The sequence below is a fragment of the Malus domestica genome, chromosome 16 (genome assembly GCF_042453785.1).
Source record: "Malus domestica chromosome 16, GDT2T_hap1".
In the NCBI taxonomy this organism is placed as follows: domain Eukaryota; kingdom Viridiplantae; phylum Streptophyta; class Magnoliopsida; order Rosales; family Rosaceae; genus Malus; species Malus domestica.
In genome coordinates, this window is record NC_091676.1 from 16,308,879 (window position 1) to 16,331,992 (window position 23,114).

General features: G+C 37.0%; 1 long non-coding RNA gene across 1 annotated transcript; it reads left to right on the top strand.

Moving 5' to 3' along the window:
• The first annotated feature begins 1,897 nt into the window (after positions 1 to 1,897).
• On the top strand, positions 1,898 to 21,955 carry LOC139192935 (uncharacterized). Its single transcript, XR_011577497.1, has 5 exons — positions 1,898 to 2,100; positions 3,461 to 3,518; positions 20,543 to 20,803; positions 20,895 to 21,106; positions 21,618 to 21,955. It is a non-coding gene; the product is annotated as an uncharacterized lncRNA (long non-coding RNA).
• Positions 21,956 to 23,114: the final 1,159 nt, after the last annotated feature.

Genomic DNA, 23,114 nt, shown 5'->3' on the forward strand with positions numbered 1-23,114 from the left:
TATTGTATTCTAATAATTGCCTTCTATGGCTTTACAAAGTCAACTAATGTAATATGTATATATATACAATCTGTGATAATGCAAATAATCAAGAAAATCAATCACAAATTATTCTCACCTTTTCTCTGCTCTTTTGCGTTCATTCTTTTTCTTTCCAATCTCAAATTCTATATGAATGACCGCAGCATCGCTTTGATCAATTGGCCTGTCGCCTGCTGTTTGGGCCAAGGCTTCCCGTGCTTCACCTATGGTGATTGAGTTCTGCTGCGCCAACCAGTTAGGCTACACGTACTGCCCAACCACCAAACCACATCCAAACACATAAAGGAAAAGGGTCACCACCTTTATATCCATAACAACATATACAGGTTGGACGGATAACACAATGGCCACATTGAGAGCCATCATAAGTTATGTTTTTTACGATGTCAAACTATACTACTATGAAAAATAGCAGAACGATCAATTCAATGTCAAACTATACTACTATGAAAAATAGCAGAACGATCAATTCAACTTATAACATACATGTTAAATGAATACTGATATTTTAAAATATGAACATAATAATGTTGACCTTAAAAGATACAAAGCCTACATGGCGCGCAAGTCAAGTAACTATGAGCTAACTATGTCCTCTAGTGAATGGGCGCATGTCAACTCGTGGTCGAGCTCAGTTGGGCGAGTAGAATAGATGTAGTGATGGTGTCGACGAATGCACTGATGACTTCTACACTTGAGTGGCTAATGAAGGAACACCTTTCATCCTAGGGTTCCGGAATGTATAGACAAGGTTGATTAATTCACTATGAAGTTCATGATCTTTTGCATCGGGTTTGGCTGCTTCAACTATATTCATGAGAATATATAGGCGTCGAATCAGTATAAGGCTATTTAAGCAAAGGTACTCAAAGGAGATAAGGTCTTTATGGTGAATGTAGTTCGACTGTCTGGATGCCTAACTATGAAATGCATCTGAGAGTAACCAATCATAAAACACCTCACTTCGTTGGGGCTAATGAAGTGACCTTTTTAGGCAAAAAAATTGAAAACTCTTCGTCGGCCAAAACCTGAAACAAGAATATAGAATCACGTCCTGTAGGATTTGAACCTATGATCGACATCGGATTTTAGAGAGTCATGTTTTACTTAATTGAACTAAGAACGCTTTATTATTACAATAAAAATTTTGTAACCCCAATTTATCTTGAATATATATATTAGTAAATAAAAAATATATTTAACTATGTACGCCAATTTTATTAATTGATATCAATTGATCCCTCGTTACTGCTCATAAGATACATAATAGGTAGGGATGACAGGACTTGAACCTGTGACATTTTGTACTCAAAACAATAACCATCCAACCAGAAGCAATGATGTTTACTTGTCTAAACTGAACATGCTCCTAAATCACCTGATTTTACATCTCTAGTGCTTTTGCTTATCCAAAATGAAGATGTCTCCGATTGTCACACTACAATAAAACAGGGAATATGTGACGGAATTTATGGTGGCGCCCAAAAATTCGTCATATATTACGAGAATAAGTGAGGAGATTTTAGAAAGCGTCACATAAAAACTTTCGCAGGACCAGGATGATTTTTTAGATTGTATGCGTCACATATAACTTTCAGATTCGCCACATGTAAATGGGCGGGAAATTTTACCGCCCATATGAAAGTTTATTTGTGACGAATTGTAGAATGCGTCACATAATGTTAAATAATATGACATACGCAATTGTGAGGCTAAAGATGCCTCACTGATTATATATATATATAATTATTCATAAAAGCCAAATATTAACTTAAAATAAAATAATTGAATCTTTCTTTTAATCTTCCACAAAGTCCACCTTCCTTTGGTTTTCTAAACAAAGAGAGTACCCACTCTCACTTTGTCACTTTTCGCCCCACCCCTTCATCTCCCTCTTTTGCGCTCTGGTGGTTGCCATCATCGGTGGCCACCCATCTCCATTTCATCTCCCACAAATCGCACCCTTTTTTTCCCCATTGCACTCCAATTTGCATCACTGCCCTGAGTCACTCTCCTCAACACCCAGATACTTGCATCTAACTTGGTGGCTACAATTGGGTAAGGTCTTACCTCATCTTAATTTTGTTTTAGGTTATGCACATAATTAAACTTTTGTTTGAATGAACTATGGCAATTTCTAAACTTGTAACCCTAAAATCCAAGATTTTATTCTCCCAAATTCCAAATCATAAATCAGATATCGTTGGCCTTTTTTGGTTGAAAGGTAGTGCTTGCCTTTGATTATTGTAAAGTTTTATTATTTTACTTATTTGATCGAATCCTTATCAATTTCAATATTTATAGTTTTGATCACTATCTTGTCTAGTAACGGGCCTTAAAATTTCACGATGGTGTTGGTTCCATGTAGTGCTCGTGATTGCTATAATTGTAGAAAATTTTCCTTATTTTCTTAATGGTGTTTGTTCAGAACATTTTCATGAAAGCTGCACAACTGTTGCAGCTGCTGTAGCTTTGATTCTCAAAGCTATGACAATGACAAGAAAATGGCTCAAATAATCAACTGAAATATATATATATATATATATATATATATATAAAACAAAAAAAACACTATTATCATTTAAGCATACGCATGACTTTAACATTTACAGCATCACAAACTTGCATTTGTAGCTTTTCTAGCAACTTATTTTAGTCGTCGTCTAAATGATAGGCTTGTTTGGACCAGGCGTTTGGAATATCTTATGCATTGCTTGTAGCTTGGTTTTGGCTTGTAGGCTTAATATAGTAGGTTTCACATTAGCTTTATATGTTTGACATTGCAAACTTGTAGGCTGGATATTTGCTTGTATGCTTCATTAGTGCTAGCAGACTTTCTTATAAAGCAAGTACAATAACTTGGCATATGTGAATGTCATAAATTTCTTAAGATAGCGAGTATAAATTGGCCTATTAGCTCAATGCCTTTTCTTTCTTCCTTCCGAAAGGAGAGTGAATAAGAGTGATGAAGAAGATTTAGGCTTCAAGTTCAAACAGATGATCCACCATTGGGGTGGTGAAAGGAGGGCCTCAATTGGTAGAAGAAAAAAAAAAAACCCACAACCCTTTGGGGTTATCTTGCACTTGGAAGAAGAAGTAGAAAAAAGAAAGAATAAATAGTGATAATTTGATTCTTATTTGATTTGTGAAGCAGGCACAATGAATTGAGAAAAAGTCAGTTTGTAATGATATATGGTCACTATGGAATTGGAAAATGGTGGTTAATAACATGATAGAGTTATGGTAGGTAAGGAGTATTCTTGTACTTGGTGATTTGCTTGGATTGCATGGGATTGCACGAGTGCAGGAGTGCTGGAGTGTAGTTTTTTACCATCAGAGCATTTTAATTCTCACTATCTCATTAGCAACAAAACAAACCCTTGACCTATATGTGGTGTGTTTTGCTATGTGTTTTCAGGGAATCAGCATGGAGGAGAAGATACATTTTACAATACTTTGGAGAATAGAACGATTAGGTACCAATCTATATACTTTTTATTTATTTATTAATGCATACAATATTTGGAGTTTTAGGATACAAATTTTATTAATTATGTCCCCTTAATAATATCATATGGTTTTGATGTATACACACACACACACACATCCATCCTATGAAAGACATGTATCCTATCTTGTTGAAATTAATATATATTTTCCTCATTTATGTAAATTCCATATCTAGCTACTCGAAATTATTTTAATCTAAAACATATGGTGTTTAAAAAATAAGTCTTAGTAAGTTAATATTGCAATTGGACATCATGGACAGACAATGGATTTGTAATTGGAATCTCCTTAGTTTGGAATATAGAGAAGGGGTCAAGTCATTCATTGATGTTGCTTATCACCATGTGAACCAAAATAATCAGATATCATGTCCTTGTAAAGTTTTCCATAACAGATTTTTTCATTCTGTTGAAGATGTTCATCTTCATTTGTTGAATTTCGGTATAGATATGAATTATGATACATGGATATATCATGGGTAGCGAATCCATCAAGTGCAAGGACAAACTTCAGGATTTACGAATGACGAGCAGACTAGTAATCTTAATGGCAACATGGTCAATATGATTGATGATGCATTTCAAATATTCGATGATAATGATGATGATGAAGATATAATGGGTTATCAAGATACATTGTGGAGTGGTGAGGTGACTAATGCTCATAGGGTAGATTTTAATAATTATGAGAAGTTGCTTCATGAAGCCCAAATGGAACTATACCCTGGATGCAATGAATCTACAGTTTTGACCTACGTGGAATTGATTCACAACAAAGTTGACAACCATATGACTGACGGGGCAGTTGATAAGATATTAGTAATGATGAAGAAGATGCATCCCCAACCCAACCAAGTTCCTAAATCATTCTATGATTGCAAAAGATATTGAGAAGTCTTGGATTGGGGTATGAAAATATACATGCTTGTTACTACGACTGTGCATTGTTTTATAAAGAACATGAAAAGAAAGGTAGATGTCCAGTGTGTAATGAGCCAAGGCATAAGGCTAGTGCTTGTGAGCAAAGAAAGAAAGTTCCGAGAAAAGTATTGCGGTATTTCCCACTTAAACCTAGGTTGCAAAGGTTGTTCATGTCAAGACATATGAGCAAAGACATGAGGTGGCACAAGGATAAAAGAGTCAATGATGTGAACACAATGAGGCATCCAGCAGGCTCTATTGCTTGGAAAAAGTTTGACAAAATGTACCCTGATTTTGCTCGAGACCCACAAAATGTTAAATTGGGCCTTGCATCTGATGGGTTTAATCCTTTTTTGGATATGAGCAAGCCATATAGTATGTGGCCAGTTGTTTTGTTTTCGTATAATTTGCCCCCATGGAAATGTATGAAAAAGCCATTCTCTTTTCTCACCTTGTTAATTCCTGGACCTAATGCACCAGAAAATGAGATTGATGTATATTTGAGTCCATTAATAGATGAGCTTAAGGAATTATGGGAAAGTGGCATTCAAACTTATGATAAGATGGCTACATGTACTTTTAATTTGCGTGCAGCAGTGATATGGACCATCAATGATTTTCCTGCTTATGGAAATTTATCAGGTTAGAGCACAAACGGTAAGTTGGCATGTCTAGTATGTAATGAGGATGGGTCATACACCAAGCTGAGAAGTAAGTATTGTCATATTGGACACCGTCGCTATTTACCAATGAATCATTCATGGCGGAAGAATACTGCACTCTTTAATGGTCATCGAGATGATAAATCGTCCGAGAGATTTCTCAGGCGAGGACATACTTGATCAATTAGATTATATTGTTCCTCGCATGTTTGGTAAGCATTATGATAATAAAGACAAGAAGAGGAAGCAGAATGCTGAAGAATTAAACTGGACAAGGAAGAGTATTTTTTTCAAGTTGGAATATTGGTCGAAATTGAAGATCATGCATAATCTTGATGTCATGCACATTGAGAAGAACATATTTGATATTTTGATTGGGACATTGTTGAATACGGAGAAATCAAAGGACACACTCAAGGCAAGGATGGATTTAAAAGACATGAATATCAAGGAAAGTTTGCAATTGGAATTGAATGAAAATAATAAATTGGATAAGCCACCAGCTCAGTATGTATTCAAGCCTTCCGAGCATAAAGACTTTTTGCAATGGTTGCAATCAATTAAATTTCCTGATGGTTATGCATCTAGTATTTCACAAAATGTGCGTGTAAATGAAGGAAAAGTTCTGGGTTTGAAAAGCCATGATTGTCATGTGTTGATGCAACGTGTATTTCCCATGGGTATTTGAAAACATTTGAAAAGGCAGATATATGAACCAATTGTTAAGTTGTCAAATTTCTTCCAACAAATATGTACAAAGACAGTTTTTGTTACTGATCTTGAAAAGTTGGAAGAAAACATTGTGCTCATATTGTGCAAACTAGAAAAAATCTTCCCACCTACTTTCTTTTTTCCCATGGTTCATTTAACTGTGCATTTTCCACAAGAAGCTAAATTAGCAGGATCAGTTGGATGTCGATGGGTGTATCCTGTAGAAAGGTAATGTGTCATCATGTTTGCTTTAGTTTAATTTAGTTTGTTTTTCTACATAGTAACAATACTTTAACTTTTAGATTGTTAGGCACGTACAAGAAATCTCTCCGTAACAAAGCTCGACCTGAAGGCCCTATTGTGGAAGTACACATGGCATACGAATCTTTAACATTTTGCTCCATGTATCTATGTGATGTTGAGACGGAATTCACCCGACTAGAAAAAAACAATGATGGTGATGATACCAATGCACTCCTTTCAGTTTTTGCTCCAAAAGCACGTCCAATTAGAGGTCATGTAATGGTTGAACTTTCAAGGAAAGATATAGAAATGGCTTATTGGTATATCTTAGATAGTTGTGACGAAATTGAAGACTTCAGAAAGTATGTGATTTTAATAGTTTAAGATTCACTTATGAAATTTGTAATTCAATTATTTTAACTAATTGATGTGAAAATTATCTTAACACACAAATTAAACCATCTTGTTGTCAATTGTAGTAAAGAATGTAAGTAGGGATCGTTCTAGGCCAGGGATTAGGAGGGATTGCTAAAACACTTGAAACTGACTTTAAAACGTAAAATTAAGTTTAAAACACTAAACTAGACTCAAAGAATTAAAAACAAACTCAAAGAACTCAAAACAAGCTAAAAACACTCAAATCTGCCTAAAAACACAAACTGGGCAGATTTGGACTCTAAACACACTTTTGGAAGAATTTTGGTTTCAACTTGGTTCGAAATACTCAAAAGCACAAACTAAATCAGTTTCTAACTAATATGACTCAACAAGGTAAATGGGGTTTTGATTTTGATGAATTTGAAAACAAAACAAGTAAATTAAAGAACTAATGAAATCTGCGCGAATTTGAGTAAATTGAATGGATGGAAGGCTAGCTAGGAGGTTCTTTTCCACACATGACACACTTGCAAACAAAACGATTTCCAGTTGCTTTTCAATAAACTACGAATTCTCAACGCCCCAGATTAACTGTGAATTGCACTAATTAACCCTCAGATTTTCCTAATTTCATTGAATTGGATGATTGCATACAACAACCCAAAGCATTCCCCACAAGTTCCCTACATGAATTGCATAATAGAGATACAAGCAAGAATCATTAAGTTCTATGAAAATCATAAGCATTGACGAAACACTTGTAACTATGAATTGCATGAAACTTATGCCAAGAATTTACTTAACACGGTTGTGACGAGCAACCTTCACTACTTGTGAATATAAGTTCATAACGATTAGGTGAAACTCCCTTATATCCTAGCATCAGATTTATGCATGAAAATTAAGCGTGCACTCTCAACCAACATACACAAATCAGTTTTAATTCAAATGGATAAGTAAATTGAATTCACAACTGAAAGTAATCAAATCATATTGCAAGCATGAACATGGTTTCGAATTCCCCCTAGCTAAGGGGGTTTAGTTCCTCATACTCACAAAGCAAAGATAAACAAATTTAGACATTGCAAATAAAAGATTGAAAACACCTAAAAACGCTCCAACAATCCAACTTGAATGGCAAGCACATCCAAGTGTCCTCCTTCTTCTCTTTGTTGCGGCACAAGTGTTTAGGATGTGTATGGATATATGGAAAGGTTAGGAATGTATTTAGGATTGGTGAATGTCCCGGCCAAGGGAAGGAAAATGTATTTGTGTTTGTGAAATGTGGGATTTATGGATGTATGGATGGAATGGAATGGAGCTCTTTTGATGGATCAAGATTGTTCGTAGGAAGGGGAATGGTGGATGTATTTATAGGCTAAGGAGAGGACCACTTCAATTCCTTGCATGTGCAGCTTGTATAGGTGTGTGATGTCCATGTTTCCTTTTACATTTGCACACACATGACCTCTATCATTTCAGTCAGAAAACAAACACATTTTCTGCCATGTTTCTCCTTTACACTTACACACATGTTCTTCATCATTTCAGCCACAAATCAACCCATTTTCTGCCCATGTGTGTGTGTTTCCTTTGCCCATGTGTGTGTGTTTTCCTTTGCATTTGCACACACATGTTCTTCATTATTTCAGCCAACAATCCACCCATTTTCTGCCCATGCCAAGCCCTCCATGCTGTGCAGTTTGCATATGTGTAGCTGTCCATGTTTCTCTTTTGCATGTGCCATGCCTTCTCTTTCTAGCTGTGCATTTCCACTTGCTCCAAAGCCAAATGAGTGAAATCATAACCTCATTTGCTGCTGAGTGTTGATGACAAAGCAAAACACCAAACAAGTGCCTTTACTTTCTCATTTTATTAGCCAAATCTGCTTAGCCCTTTTCTGAACCTTTCAGTGTTACAATGCCCATAACTTCTTCTAGAAAAATGATATTAACAATCCGTGAATTTCTCCAGCAAATAGACATCCGTAGCTTTCCAAGCATATAAGGCTCATTTTCTCATTCATTCTGAGCTGTTCGTAACATGCTTCCAAAGTCAGCTAATCTGCACAGGCAGTTTTGACGAATTTGTTACTTAATATCTCACTTGTGCTACTTTTCTTTTCTTTGCTTGATAAATCACAGAAAACACAAAAACATAGTAAATAGCTCAAAAATATAAGGAACTAAGAAAAGACAAGTGAATTTTATGTAAAATAAATATAAATATGAGCTTATCAAATACCCCCACACTTAGCTTTTGCTAGTCCTTGAGCAAAATAAAGAAAACAAAACGCAACCTAAACCTTCCACGTTTGCCTCAGGGATTTCCAACGCACATGACAAGTTAAAAATCATCATTCCCACAGATTTTAGTCAACTTAACACTTGAGCACATACTTAATCACAGTCACCACTTACTAGTTCACATTTAATCAATTAAAACGATGTTTTGAATGTAGTAACATGCCTTAGAGAATTTACTCAATTCCTTACAAGATATTCTCTATTTTCACACACATTTTCTGACTACACACCCTACACTAGTTATATATGAGAAGATTGATGTAAACATGAAAACGAACACTCACATATATGTATAACAAAGAGGGCAATTTTCTGGAGTTATTCAGCATGTTTAGATATGATCTCATGAATGGAACGCTACTACTTAGATGCGAGAATCAGTGACACCATATGCTCATACCAATTTCAAACTCCACAAATTGAAACACATAACACTCAAGATAGAAGTCAAGGGTTGTAACGGGGCTTGGGGTATTGGCTAATAAAGAAAGGATAGGAATAACAAATGTTCTTAAAGCGATAGCAAGCAAACCAATGAAATAGACACTTTGGAATTCACTTTAGAATGCATAATCAACTTTTAAATACAAGGGAAAGATTCATGCAACACTTAGGGCTCTTTTTCACAACTTTTCTTCTTTTCATTCTATTTTCCATGAATGTGTTTTTTTCTTTTTCTTTTCTACCCGTGCCTTATTAAGGACTTTGGCACACACACACACACACACACAAGAATCATTTCCCCCACACTTGTTTTTCTGCAAAAGTTCAACAAAAGGAATTCCTTCTAAATTATGATTTACTATGCTTCAAGAACAAGGGTATGGATGGTCCTAATCTAGGCTAGGTGAGGATATCGTGGGTTAACAAAGAGCATAGGCTACACAAGGCTCAATGGGGTTAAACTTAAACACATAATGAAATAGGGCAGGGCAATTTGGCTGTGGTGGTCACTACACAACTTCATCTTGAATATGTATTATGCAAATCAATAACATGCTTTGAATGAAATAGGCATGAGTTCTAGCATTTGGAACTAACTGATGAAACGTCTTCTAAGTAGCAACCAAGCAAAGAATAATGAGATCATGCAACGACTTTAGAAAACAATGATGCACAGATTATTAACTCTCCAAATAAACGTTTAGGCTCAAGTCTCACAAGGTTGTAGCGTACATTTGAGTTCCTTCTTTCAACCATGTTACAAAACTGATTTTTCCTTTATGATTGCATGTGAATTCATAAATTATAACCACAACCAAACATACACCAAAGAGTAAATCAAATTTTCATCCATGTTTATAACTCTCTTTAACAGTCATGCAATTAAAAACCAAATCTTCATCATTGTGTTGGAAGATACCCTAAGACACAAATAAACATACAAAAACAACTCTTTTTGGGTTTTTCAAATTTTTATGAGATTGTCTGATTTTTATGTCAAAACACACTGAAACACTCCAAAACAGCTTAAAAACACTTAAAACAGGAAGGAACAACACTAGAAGTAATGGGTGATAAACTCCTACGAATTTCATGCAAAACAATGGTTACCCCCCCCCCCCCACACTTAAATCAAACATTGTCCTCAATGTTTCAAGCATAAACTCACACAAACAAACAATGAATAAACATGACAAGTATGGCAAAGTAAAAATTAGACAGAGTAGAGTTTAAGAACGCAAATCTGGTTTTGGAGATAGATGATCTTGTAATCTTTCCACAGCTTTGATCTCGAACTGGTTTGGAATTCTAAGCGAGGAATATGAGAGTTCCTTGGCTTCAAATCAAACTCCTTCTGCTGGGTTGATTTGATTGTGCAGTCTGCATTCTTATCTCCTTGTTTCTTCTGCACAGCGGGCAGGCATGAGGTAGAGGTGTTGGTCTGTTTCTTTCTTCAATCTTTCCAAGTGCCCACCTCTTGCTTTCTTTCTCCTTGTCCCTAGCTGAGGATGAATTAGTACCTTGTCTCCACATGCTTCGAGGTATCATTTTCACTTCCCTTATCTATTCCCCAAGCAGATGTGGTAGACAAAGAGGAAGCATAAGATGTTGAAAATGAGTACTCGAGAGCAGGGCTAGGTAAGTAATGAGGAAGGGGTTCCAGGCAGTCAGTTCCAGATCGAAAGATTGATACCAAGTGCTGGCTGATTGCTCTCTTTCTCTTTGTCCCACAGATGAAAACATCGACAAGGAGAAGGACAGAGAGAAAGCATGATATGAGATACTCTTGCTTTCAACCTTCATGATATGAAATACTTTTGCTTTGGATGAGTTGTTTGCAGAGGTACCCTAAGGAATAAGGAACACTAAGTGACTCGAGAAGCTTCGTTGGGAAGGCATTCTCGGAGATGACGGAAGGTTATGTATGTCTGCCTTGCTATGGAGGGTAAAGGTCGACATTTATAGGAAATAATAACCGGTACTATTCTTTCACTCTTATCGGCAACCATTGGATGATTGAACAGTAAAGTTCACGTGCTTTCTACTTCACCAAAAATATTTGACAGATTGCCCATGTTTTTCGCAAAGTTGAGCGTGCATGTGACAGATGCTGACACGTCTGGATAAAGCAGATGCCTCTTCGATATCTGGAATCGGCGCTTCGACAAACTGCCTGTGATTTCCGCAAAGCTGAGCATGCATGTGAGAGATACTGACATGTCTGGAAAAACAGATGGCTCTCCGATATTTAAGCTTGCCTCTTCGAGTTCTGAGCTTCGTCGAGTGCAGAGGTTGCATGTGACGAGTGCGGACAAATCTGGAACAGAGGATGGCCCGTGGTTTCTGAGCAAGCCCAACTTTTGAGAAAGCTAGCGCCTCTTCGATTTTTGAATTGGCCTCTTTGAATTCTGAGCTCGCCTCTTCGATATCTGAAATCCCGTCGAGTATTGATTTTTATAGAGGCACGCAGTTCATTTCAAAGCACACTTGAATTTGTGCTTGTATAAACTCCCTTCTTGCACTTCTAATATCTTGACTTGTCTGACCTCTTCTTTCTTCAACACCTTTGAAAATGTCTAGCCTTTCCGACCGTCGTTTTGACTTGAACCTTGGTGAAGAGGCTGCCATGCCTTCTCCAGACAACATATGGCGCCCATCCTTCATATCCCCTACTGGTCCTCTTACCGTTGGGGATTCAATGATGAAGAATGACATGAGTACTGCGGTGGTGGCCCGGAACCTTGTCTTTCCTAAAGATAACAGACTGCTTTCCAAACGGTCTGATGAGCTGGTTGTTAAGGATTCTCTGGCTCTCAGTGTGCAGTGTGCTGGTTCTGTGTCCAATATGGCCCAACGTCTATTTGCTTGAACCCGTCAAGTTGAATCATTGGCGGCTGAAGTGATGAGTCTCAAACAGGAGATTAAAGGGCTTAAGCATGAGAATAAACAGTTGCACAGGCTCGCACATAACTATGCTACAAACATGAAGAGGAAGATTGACCAGATGCAGGAATCTGATGCTCAAATTTTACTTGATCATCAGAGGTTTGTGGGTTTGTTCTAACAACATTTGCCTTCGTCTTTTGGGGCTGTATCGCATAATGAAGCTCCAAATGATCAACCTTCGATGCCTCCTCCTTCTAGGGCTCCGCCGAACTCTGAGGCTCCGCCGACTACTAAGACTTCTCCTAAGCAGCCTTTGTGAAGGCTCCCTCTTGTATTTATCTGCTTAATGTTCCTTTCTTTTTTATGAATGTAAAAATACCTTGCATAACTGTTAGTGTTTCAAAAATAAACCCACACAAAAAACAATTAAACAAGCAAAAAATAAAAATGACAATCATGGCAAAATAAAACTACAGAAAAGGGAAGGTTTTTAGAAACGCAAAACTGATTGTGGAGCGTTCAAAAATCTTCCTTATTTGAATACATGGGTTGCCTCCCAAGAAGCGCTTACTTTAATGTCTTCCAGCCGGACGATACCTCCATTTAAGCTTGTACAGGGCCCACGGCATGGAGGGGTTCATTCTCCACGACATGCTCCTCAAAGTGCTCACACATTGAATCCTTGAACGGAACGGGATAATAGTCCTTCCTGATTTTGGTGTGTTGCTTCCAATAATCGATGTAACCTTCCCTACTACCTTGCATTCGATTAGGTACCTGCACCATAGAAGGTAACAACCTATTAGTTGAAATGGGAATTAAAATTGGGTTAGGTGACATACCAATGTGCTGCAATGAAGTGGCAGCACTATCAACAAATGCAAAAGGATTGCTCTCGGTCAGAATTTGGGTTTTGAGAGGTGTGGTCGTGCATTCCTTGTTGTTCACTCCAATTTCCTCTTCGATGGTGGTTTGAGGTACTTTCTTTTCTATTAGTGTTGAACGTTTCTGTCCTATATTTTCAATCACATCAATACAACAACAAAAATGAACATCGTTAGTATTCTCAACAGATTCAGGAATATTAAAGCTAATCATATCACCACCAAATGCCATAGTTACTGATCTTTTGGCTACATCAATCTTGGTTTGAGCTGTTTTCATGAATGGCCGTCCAAGGAGGATGGGCAATGTAGGGGAGTGGTCCGACTTGTCCATTTCAAGCACGTAGAAATCCGCCGAAAAGATTAAGTGATTGACTTGCACTAAAACATCTTCCAAAACTCCCTTTGGATAGGCCTTAGAACGATCGGCCAATTGTATAATCACACCATCATTTTTCAATTCGCCTAAGTGCATAGATGCATAGATGCATAGATTGAATAAGGCATGATATTTATAGATGCACCTAAGTCTAACATGGCCGATTCAAAACGAGTATTACCAATTACACAAGGAATGGTAAAACTTCCTGGATCCTTGCATTTAGTGGGCAATTTACATTGTAAAACAGCTGAGACATTTTCACTTACCTTGACAACCTCCTTGCTCGAAATTCTCTTCCTAGTTGTGCAAAGTTCTTTTAAAAACTTGGCATACCTTGGAACTTGCTTAATTGCATCCAAAAGTGGTATATTAACTTGAACTTTTCTAAACGTTTCCAAAATATCCTTTTCAGCCTCCTCCTTCTTTGATTGCATAAACCTACGAGGAAAAGGTACATTTGGAGGAACAACATTAGAATTAATCAAAATTGGAACTTCCTTACCTTTGTTGGCCGAATTGGATGGTTTAGGAGCTTTTGGAGCCTGCGGCAAAGGTATTTCCACCCTTTCTGTGGGGGTGCTTTGCTCATCCTCTTCAATTATCAACTCTTCAACCTCATTGGAATGTGAATTAGAGGGTTGGGGATTAGATCCAACTTATTTTCCATTTCGCAAACTTATGGCTTTTGCAAATTCAAATCCTCCCTTCGGGTTGACAACGGTTGAACTAGGCAACTTACCTTGCTCTCTGAACTGTCCTACAAACTCCGCAATCTGCCCAATTTGCTTCTCCATTTGGTCCACCCTTTTTTCTTGGTTTTGCATTGCTTTGGCTTGATTTTCTTGCCCTTGAGACAAATTGGTGAGTAACTTAAAAAGTGTCTCATTATCTAAAGATGTACCTGAGGTATTTTGGGCAGGTTGTTGTGGGGCTTGTGTTGGTGTGTATTGCTTGGTATAGAAGCCCGGAGGTTGCTGCCTAAAGCCCCCTTGTTGTTGGGGTTGTTGGGGCTCCCTCCACCTGAAATTTGGATGGTCTCTCCAACCTGGATTGTACATATTAGAATATGGATCGTTCCTTCGCTGGTTTTGGCCTTGAAATCCAATTGCATTGGCACTTTCCCATCCACCATTTTCAATCAATTATGGGCACTTTTCAGAGGCATGTCCTTGGATAGAACACACACCACATACACTTGGTTCTTTCATCCTCATTCCGTCGGCCATCCGAGACACAATGGAAGTAAGATTAGCTAATTGCGATTGAATGTCGGATGTGAAACTTACCTCATTCACTTGCTGCCATGGGGTGTCCCTTTGACCAACACCTTTATATTGTTGAGCATTCAATGCTCGGTTAGCAATTAAAGTCTTGGCAGTCATGGGTGTTTTGTCCACCAAAGCTTCTTCCGCTGAGGCATCTAGCATTTGGCGTTCAATTGGTAGAAGCCCTTCGTAGAAATATTGAAGAAGAAGCTCCTCTTTCATCTGGTGTTGTGGACATGAAGCAACAAGGGTTTTAAAATGCTCATAGTAAGTGGGAAAAGATTCACCTTGGTTTTGCTAAATGCCACTAATCCTTTTGCGTAGTAAAATGACTCGAGAGGTTGGGAAACACTTTTCCAAAAATGCCCGTTTCATACTCTCCCATGATGTGACAGTTCCGGGGCTAGCTCATACAACCAATCTTTAGCCTTTTCTAAGAGAGAAAAGGGAAAAGCCTTCATTTTTAGAATGCTCCCATCAACGTTCACATGGGTCATGCTCGAGCAAACAACCTCAAACTTCTTCAAGTGTTTATTAGGATCTTCCATGGACATCCCGTGGAACTTAGGAATGTGATGCAACAAACTTGATTTCAATTCGAACTCGTCCGTCTTCCCCAGGGCAGTATTGGATGCATAGGGGAGCGGCATTGTCCAATCCTGAAGCGGAAAGCTCCTTGATTGTTCGATTGTCTGCTGCCATGTTGAGATCTTCCTCTACAACCTGTGTCGTGAGCTCCTCTTGTTCTTCTACCTTGTCTTCTCCAAGATCTGGTGCAGGTTGATATGGTTGGGGTTCTTGTTGATTCCTTGCTCGTCTCAAAGTTCGTTCAAAATCGTCGTCAAAGTCACGAATGTGCTTATGAATAGGTTGAGAACTTCGAGTCATAAACCACCTAAAACAAGAAAACAAGTAAAGTCATCAACTAGGAACAAAAACACATGAAAATAAACAAAAAGAAATAATAAGGGATTAGCAAAATTGCTAATCCCCGGCAACGACGCCAAAAATTTGATGCGAAAATTATCTTAACACACAAATTAAACCCTCTTGTTGTCAATTGTAGTAAAGAATGTAAGTAGGGATCGTTCTAGGCCGGGGATTAGGAGGGATTGCTAAAACACTTGAAACTGACTTTAAAACGTAAAATTAAGTTTAAAACACTAAACTAGACTCAAAGAATTCAAAACAAACTCAAAGAACTCAAAACAAGCTAAAAACACTCAAATCTGCCTAAAAACACAAACTGGGCAGATTTGGACTCTAAACACACTTTTGGAAGAATTTTGGTTTCAACTTGGTTCGAAATACTTAAAAGCAAAAACTAAATCAGTTTCTAATTAATATGACTCAACAAGGTATAGGGGGTTTTGGTTTTGATGAATTTGAAAACAAAACAAGTAAATTAAAGAACTAATGAAATCTGCACGAATTTGAGTAAATTGAATGGATGGAAGGCTAGCTAGGAGGTTCTTCTCCACACATGACACACTTGCAAACAAAACGATTTCCAGTTGCTTTTCAATAAACTACGAATTCTCAACGCCCCAGATTAACTGTGAATTGCACTAATTAACCCTCAGATTTTCCTAATTTCATTGAATTGGATGATTGCATACAACAACCCAAAGCATTCCCCACAAGTTCCCTACATGAATTGCATAATAGAGATACAAGCAAGAATCATTAAGTTCTATGAAAATCATAAGCATTGACGAAACACTTGTAACTATGAATTGCATGAAACTTATGCCAAGAATTTACTTAACACGGTTGTGACGAGCAACCTTCACTACTTGTGAATATAAGTTCATAACGATTAGGTGAAACTCCCTTATATCCTAGCATCAGATTTATGCATGAAAATTAAGCGTGCACTCTCAACCAACATACACAAATCAGTTTTAATTCAAATGGATAAGTAAATTGAATTCACAACTTATGAATCACAACTGAAAGTAATCAAATCATATTGCAAGCATGAACATGGTTTCGAATTCCCCCTAGCTAAGGGGGGTTTAGTTCCTCATACTCACAAAGCAAAGATAAACAAATTTAGACATTGCAAATAAAAGAATGAAAACACCTAAAAACGCTCCAACAATCTAACTTGAATGGCAAGCACGTCCAAGTGTCCTCCTTCTTCTCTTTGTTGCGGTACAAGTGTCTAGGATGTGTATGGATATATGGAAAGGTTAGGAATGTATTTAGGATTGGTGAATGTCTCGGCCAAGGGAAGGAAAATGTATTTGTGTTTGTGAAATGTGGGATTTACGGATGTATGGATGGAATGGAATGGAGCTCTTTTGATTGATCAAGATTGTTCTTAGGAAGGGGAATGGTGGATGTATTTATAGGCTAAGGAGAGGACCACTTCAATTCCTTGCATGTGCAGTTTGTATGGGTGTGTGATGTCCATGTTTCCCTTTACATTTGCACACACATGACCTCTATCATTTCAGCCATAAAACAAACACATTTTCTGCCATGTTGCTCCTTTACATTTACACACATGTTCTTCATCATTTCAGCCACAAATCAACCCATTTTCTGCCCATGTGTGTGTCTTTCCTTTGCCCATGTGTGTGTGTTTCCTTTGCCCATGTGTGTGTGTTTTCCCTTTGCATTTGCACACACATGTTCATTATTTCAGCCAACAATCCACCCATTTTCTGCCCATGCCAAGTCCTCCATGCTGTGCAGTTTGCATGTGTGTAGCTGTCCATGTTTCTCTTTTGCATGTACCATGCCTTCTCTTTCTAGTTGTGCATTTTCACTTGCTCCAAAGCCAAATGAGTGCAATCATAACCCTATTTGCTGCTGAGTGTTGATGACAAAGCAAAACACCAAACAAGTGCCTTTACTTTCTCATTTTATTAGCCAAATCTGCTTAGCCCTTTTCTGAACCTTTCAGTGTTACAATGCCCATAACTTCTTGTAGAAAAATGATATTACCAATCCGTGAATTGCTCCAGAAAATGCACATCCGTAGCTTTCCAAGCATATAAGGCTCATTTTCTCATTCATTCTGAGCTGTTCGTAACATGCTTCCAAAGTTAGCTAATCTGCACATGTAGTTTTGACGAATTTGTTACTTAATATCTCACTTGTGCTACTTTTCTTTTCTTTGCTTGATAAATCACACAAAACACAAAAACATAGTGAATAGCTCAAAAATATAAGGAACTAACTACGAAAAGACAAGTGAATTTTATGAAAATATATATAAATATTAGCTTATCACTAGTATTTTTTATATTCATGTAGTGAGCATATCCAACTTTTGGAAAGACAAAATCATGCTAATGTAGAACATAGGCATAGACAGTTGTTTCCAGAATGATTTAGGCAGCAAGTCAGGTTATTATATTTTCAAGAACCTAGATTGGTAAGTAAAGAAATTGTTTCATTAGCCCAAGTTCCTGATCGACGCACTATCCAATACACAGGGTGTATTGTGAACAACATTCAATATTTGGTCGTACTTGTTGATCAAAACCGCACAACACAGAATAGTGGGGTAATGACGTATGGATCATATAATGGTGAACCGTGTAACTTTTATGGCAGCATAGTTAATGTCATTAAAGTTCAATTTACAAGAATTCTTTTCAAATGTCATTGGTACAATACGGATACCAAAGGAAAAAAGATCATTCAAGATTTTCATCTTACATCAGTGAATGTAAATAATCGGTGGTATGATAGTGACCCATATGTGTTAGCTACATAAGCACAACAAGTATTTTATATTGACGATTTAAAGTTGGGTCATCCTTGGAAAGTTGTGCAAAAGATTCAACATAGGCATGTTTGGGATGTTCTTGAGAAAGATGATGATAATGATGACGAAAATGACGAAGATGATGATGAGTATGAGCATGAAAGTGATAATTCAATACGGCCATTTCAAGATGACAATGATGAAGGTACTATATCATTATGTAGAGAAGACATTGATCCAAAATCAATTGATGTTGACGAAGAAATTCAAAGAATGCTTGGTGTAATGGGGCAACAAATGAATGAGGTGGAGGCAGAGACAGATAAGAAGGAGGAATGGGAGAAAGATGAGGAAGATAAGGAAGAGGATGATGAGGACTTGTTATTTGGAAACAATGAAGATGGTGAAACAACCAGTTCCACCACCACCATGTCACAATCACCTAAAGAACTAGCAAACAATAACCCAAGTATAAAAATACTAAATGACAACTCTTTGTAAATATTTATCTTAGTAAAGTTGTCACAAATCTTGCCAAAGTAATGTATTTTTTGTTCGACTATCTACATTATCAGCTCCAATGCAGTGAGGAAAGAGGGTGAAAATGGTGAGGGATCGCACACCACCTCCTTCAAATGATGCACCTGTACCACCAGCTCCACCACCACTACTACCATCACCATCACCTGAAGAACTAGTAACCAATAACCCACGTATAAAAATACTAAATGAAAACTCTTTATAAATACTTATCTTAGTAAAGTTGTCACAAATCTTGCCAAAGTAATGTATTTGTTGTTCAACTATCTGCATTATCAGCTCCAATGCAGTGAGGAAAGAGGGTAAAATGGTAAGGGATCATACACCTCCTCCTCCAAATAATGCACATGTACCACCAGCTCCACCACCACCACCACGACCCTCATCACCATCACAATCACCTGAAGAACTAGCAAACAATAACCCAGGTATTAAAATTCTAAATGACAACACTTTATAAATATTTATTATAGTAATAATGTTGTAAATCTGGTCAAAGTAATGTTCCTTTGAATTAGATAACAGGGCATCCACATATGTATATATCATGTACAACTGTACAATTATTCATCATGATAAGACATGAGAATTAGATAACAGGGCATCTACATATGTATATATCATGCACAAGTATACAATCAAATAATCAAACTAACATCATTGTACCTATGGATGTAATTATATTTATGAACGGACTCAATAGCTAGGACAGTTTCCCCAATATAAAATCTAGCTTCATCTTCTATCAATGTATCCTTGTGCATCAATAAAGTCATCATATCCCCACCAGGAAGATATTCCGTAATTAGATACAAGTACTCTTCATCCTGGAATAAACAATAGAGCTTGTCGATACAATTATTGTCAACCTCAACAAGTAGATTCCTCTCAGCTTTCACATGTTCCACCTAAACAGTAAAAACACCAATTTTATGAAGCCTAGGGAAGAAAAATTAAATTAGATTAAAAAAAAAGGTATGAAAAAATGTATACTTGAGCTCTCCGAAACATCTTTGATTTCTTAAGCTTCTTCATTGCATATACGTGACCAGTTGTCTTCTCCATATAGACTCTAACCTGTCTCAAAGAAAGGAATAGGTCAAATGTTGTAAGGCATACGTAATGCATTAAGGCCAATTTTATTTCTCAAGATGAGTTATATATGCGAAAAATAGTCAAGATGAGTTATATTTGATTGTACAGTTGTACATGATATATACAACTGTACAATGATTCTTATGTCTTTTTGTTGTGATACTACATATGACTGATGCTGCATATGGAATACCCACTCATGACTTTCAAGTCTTCTACCAAGGTGACCCCTAGGGTAAATCTCTAGGGTAAGGCTCATTGTAATCTTTAGGGTAAGGGTATGTAAATCACCTTTCCCTTGATTTAAGGGAGAAGACTGATTGGGGTAATGTCTTTGTGTAACGTTTAGATTAGGTAGGCAACATGTCTTCTTCTTTCTTGTCAGCTGCTTGTTGTAGCCATCATTCCCATCTCTTTTCCCTCTCTCTTCTCATATATACCCGGTCTCACTCTTGTACAATACATACATGATATATACATTGAAACTTTGAACCATAAAATCTACACTTTTCATGACAACACTTTATAAATATTTGTTTTTCGTTTCCAGAAACAGAGTTTGATTTTTTTGCTAAAAAAAACACGTGGAAAGTCATCTGGGAAACGTCTCCTTGATATTTTAGAGGCCAATAACGGGAAGAAGATGCCAGTCATCTTTGATTTGAAGCAGCAAGTACCAATTGATGCAGGTCTGTCAGCTTTTTTCACTTCTGAAATAGGGATTCTTGTTCGAAGTGATGCACCGGTGTATTACAAGAGATTGATGAAGGTTCCAGCTATGGTTAAGGAAAAATTGCAGGAGTCATTGCTAGTGAGTTTGACTTTACTTCAACTTAGTCATAATAATTTCAACCACTCATCTATATATATTTTATTTTGATTTTAAATACTGTTTGAGGTAGACTTGTGCAATTTGAAGATTCTTGCTTATGTGAATAAGAAGATGAGGAAGTTGTACCCCCAGTTTAGGTTTCGGTTGCATGAGCACTACTTATCATGTGAAACACTTGCGAGAAGACGAGCTAAGCTGCCTAAGAAGTCACTATGGAATGAGAGACCAGTGAGTCATTGGCACTGGCTGTGTGATAATATTTACACTAGTGAAGTATTTTTGGTATGTTTCTGTAGAACATTTTCTTATTTATGCTATCTTGCTGTAGCACTTTGCCATGTTTCTTATTTATGCGTTTTGGAATGTTTATGTAGAACATTTTCTTTATTTTTTGTTAATTTTTTTTCCTACAAACCATAGTCTACAATATGATTTCTTACTAAATTAAAAAAGATCAACACATGAGCTTCTTAGAAATGTAAAGAAAATAATAAAAACATAAGAAATTCACTACCTCAAATTCACACTGTGGTAATTAAATTCTTTTAACGTACTTAGAAAGTGACCCATGAATATTTTGAGCCTTTTCAGTAATTTCAATGACTTTTCAACTCCATGTCAGTTTGAGATCAAATTTTTACACATTGCAAATCATGCCATATATTCGTGAACCTGACCAAAAGTGTGATGTGATGATAAATACTTTAAAACCACTCATGGATTCAAGGTGTTTCATTTTCTTCTTATGTATAATGTTGCTACAAGTAGTCCTCATAATGGCATTCTAATGTAGGATGTTTCCAAGAAAAATGCTGATAATCGAAAGAAACAAAACTATCATCACAAGGGAGGGGCAAGGACATTCATCCAACATGCTAGGATTGACATAAGGGACCCAGGCTATGCCACAAATGGAAGAAAAATGCGACACTTTCAGTGTCACTTATCTATTTCATACGTGACGAATTATAAAGGTCACATAATTTATTCTTTTTTATACATAAGTAATTGTCATATCAAATTATAAACAGGGAATATGTATTGGTTTATCACATATATTTCCAAAATAGATATTTTATTTTGACATAAGTGACCCAGGCTATGCCACAAATGGAAGAAAAATGTGACACTTTCGGCGTCACTTATCTATTTCATACGTGACAAATTATATAGGTCACATAATTTATTCTTTTGTGACACCTTATCCGTCACAATCTCCTATTTTCGCAAATTTAAACCAGTATTAAGTGATGAAAGCAGTGTCACATATACTAAAAATATGTGGCACTTTTAAAATTCGTCACTTATACTTTCCGTGACGCGTCATAGGTGACACTCGCAATGATGCTGTAAACGCGTCACATATTATCAAATGTGACACATTTTTATTTTTTGTCATGAATATTTATGGTCACATAAGCCCTGTTTTCTTGTAGCGTCAACATAGTGTTGTTCATTTATCCAAACTGAAGATGTATTGACGAGAGGGTTATAATAGTTAATATTTTTCTCAAAGTTGTGAGAAAGTTCCGCATAGAGCGACGTTTCTCCACATAGAGCATTTAGAGTTGTTTGTTGAGTTGAAGGGGTTTCTCACGTTGCTAATCTCCTCTACTTACAAAAGTGGACTTCTTGATAAACGACTATTGTGGATGCAAATTTCCGCCATTTTCTCCTTTGACGAAAATGCACCTGCAAAATAATAACACCTAAGATTATGGCCAAAAGTCTCACGCGCCCACGATGAAATTGGGCGGGGGGGCTTTGGCCAAAGAATCTTCAATGCCAAAGTTAGAATTTGAAAGAGAATATGTTTGGGAATTTTTGGGTAGAGAATGGCTTAGCCTTTTAGTGGGAAAACATGGCTATTTATAGGGGAGTGACCGGCCCTATTTAGAGAATAGGGGCCGGCCACATATGGTCAAATTGTGAGTGTAATTGCAAGATATTACATAATATCTTGCAATTAACTTGGCAATTAATCCCAAATTGAATAGGAAAAATGGGAGTTAGCTTTTGAGTGAGGATTTGATGAGGAGTGATGAAAGGGTTTTGAATAAAAACCATTTTGATGACCTTTGACTTTTCCTTGATTGAGCTGTTATTGTCTGTTGCATGCGTATGGGAAACCTGGTGGCCTCGAGGCTAATTTTGTCCTTTTCAAAAGTCCATGTGTCACATCCATAATTTTTTTGATTATTTTTGGCTCCACAAATGCCCCCACACCATTTGGGCTGCTCGCAGGAAATGAAAACAAGTGTAGAGATCTTCCCTTGCTTTAAAAAACATA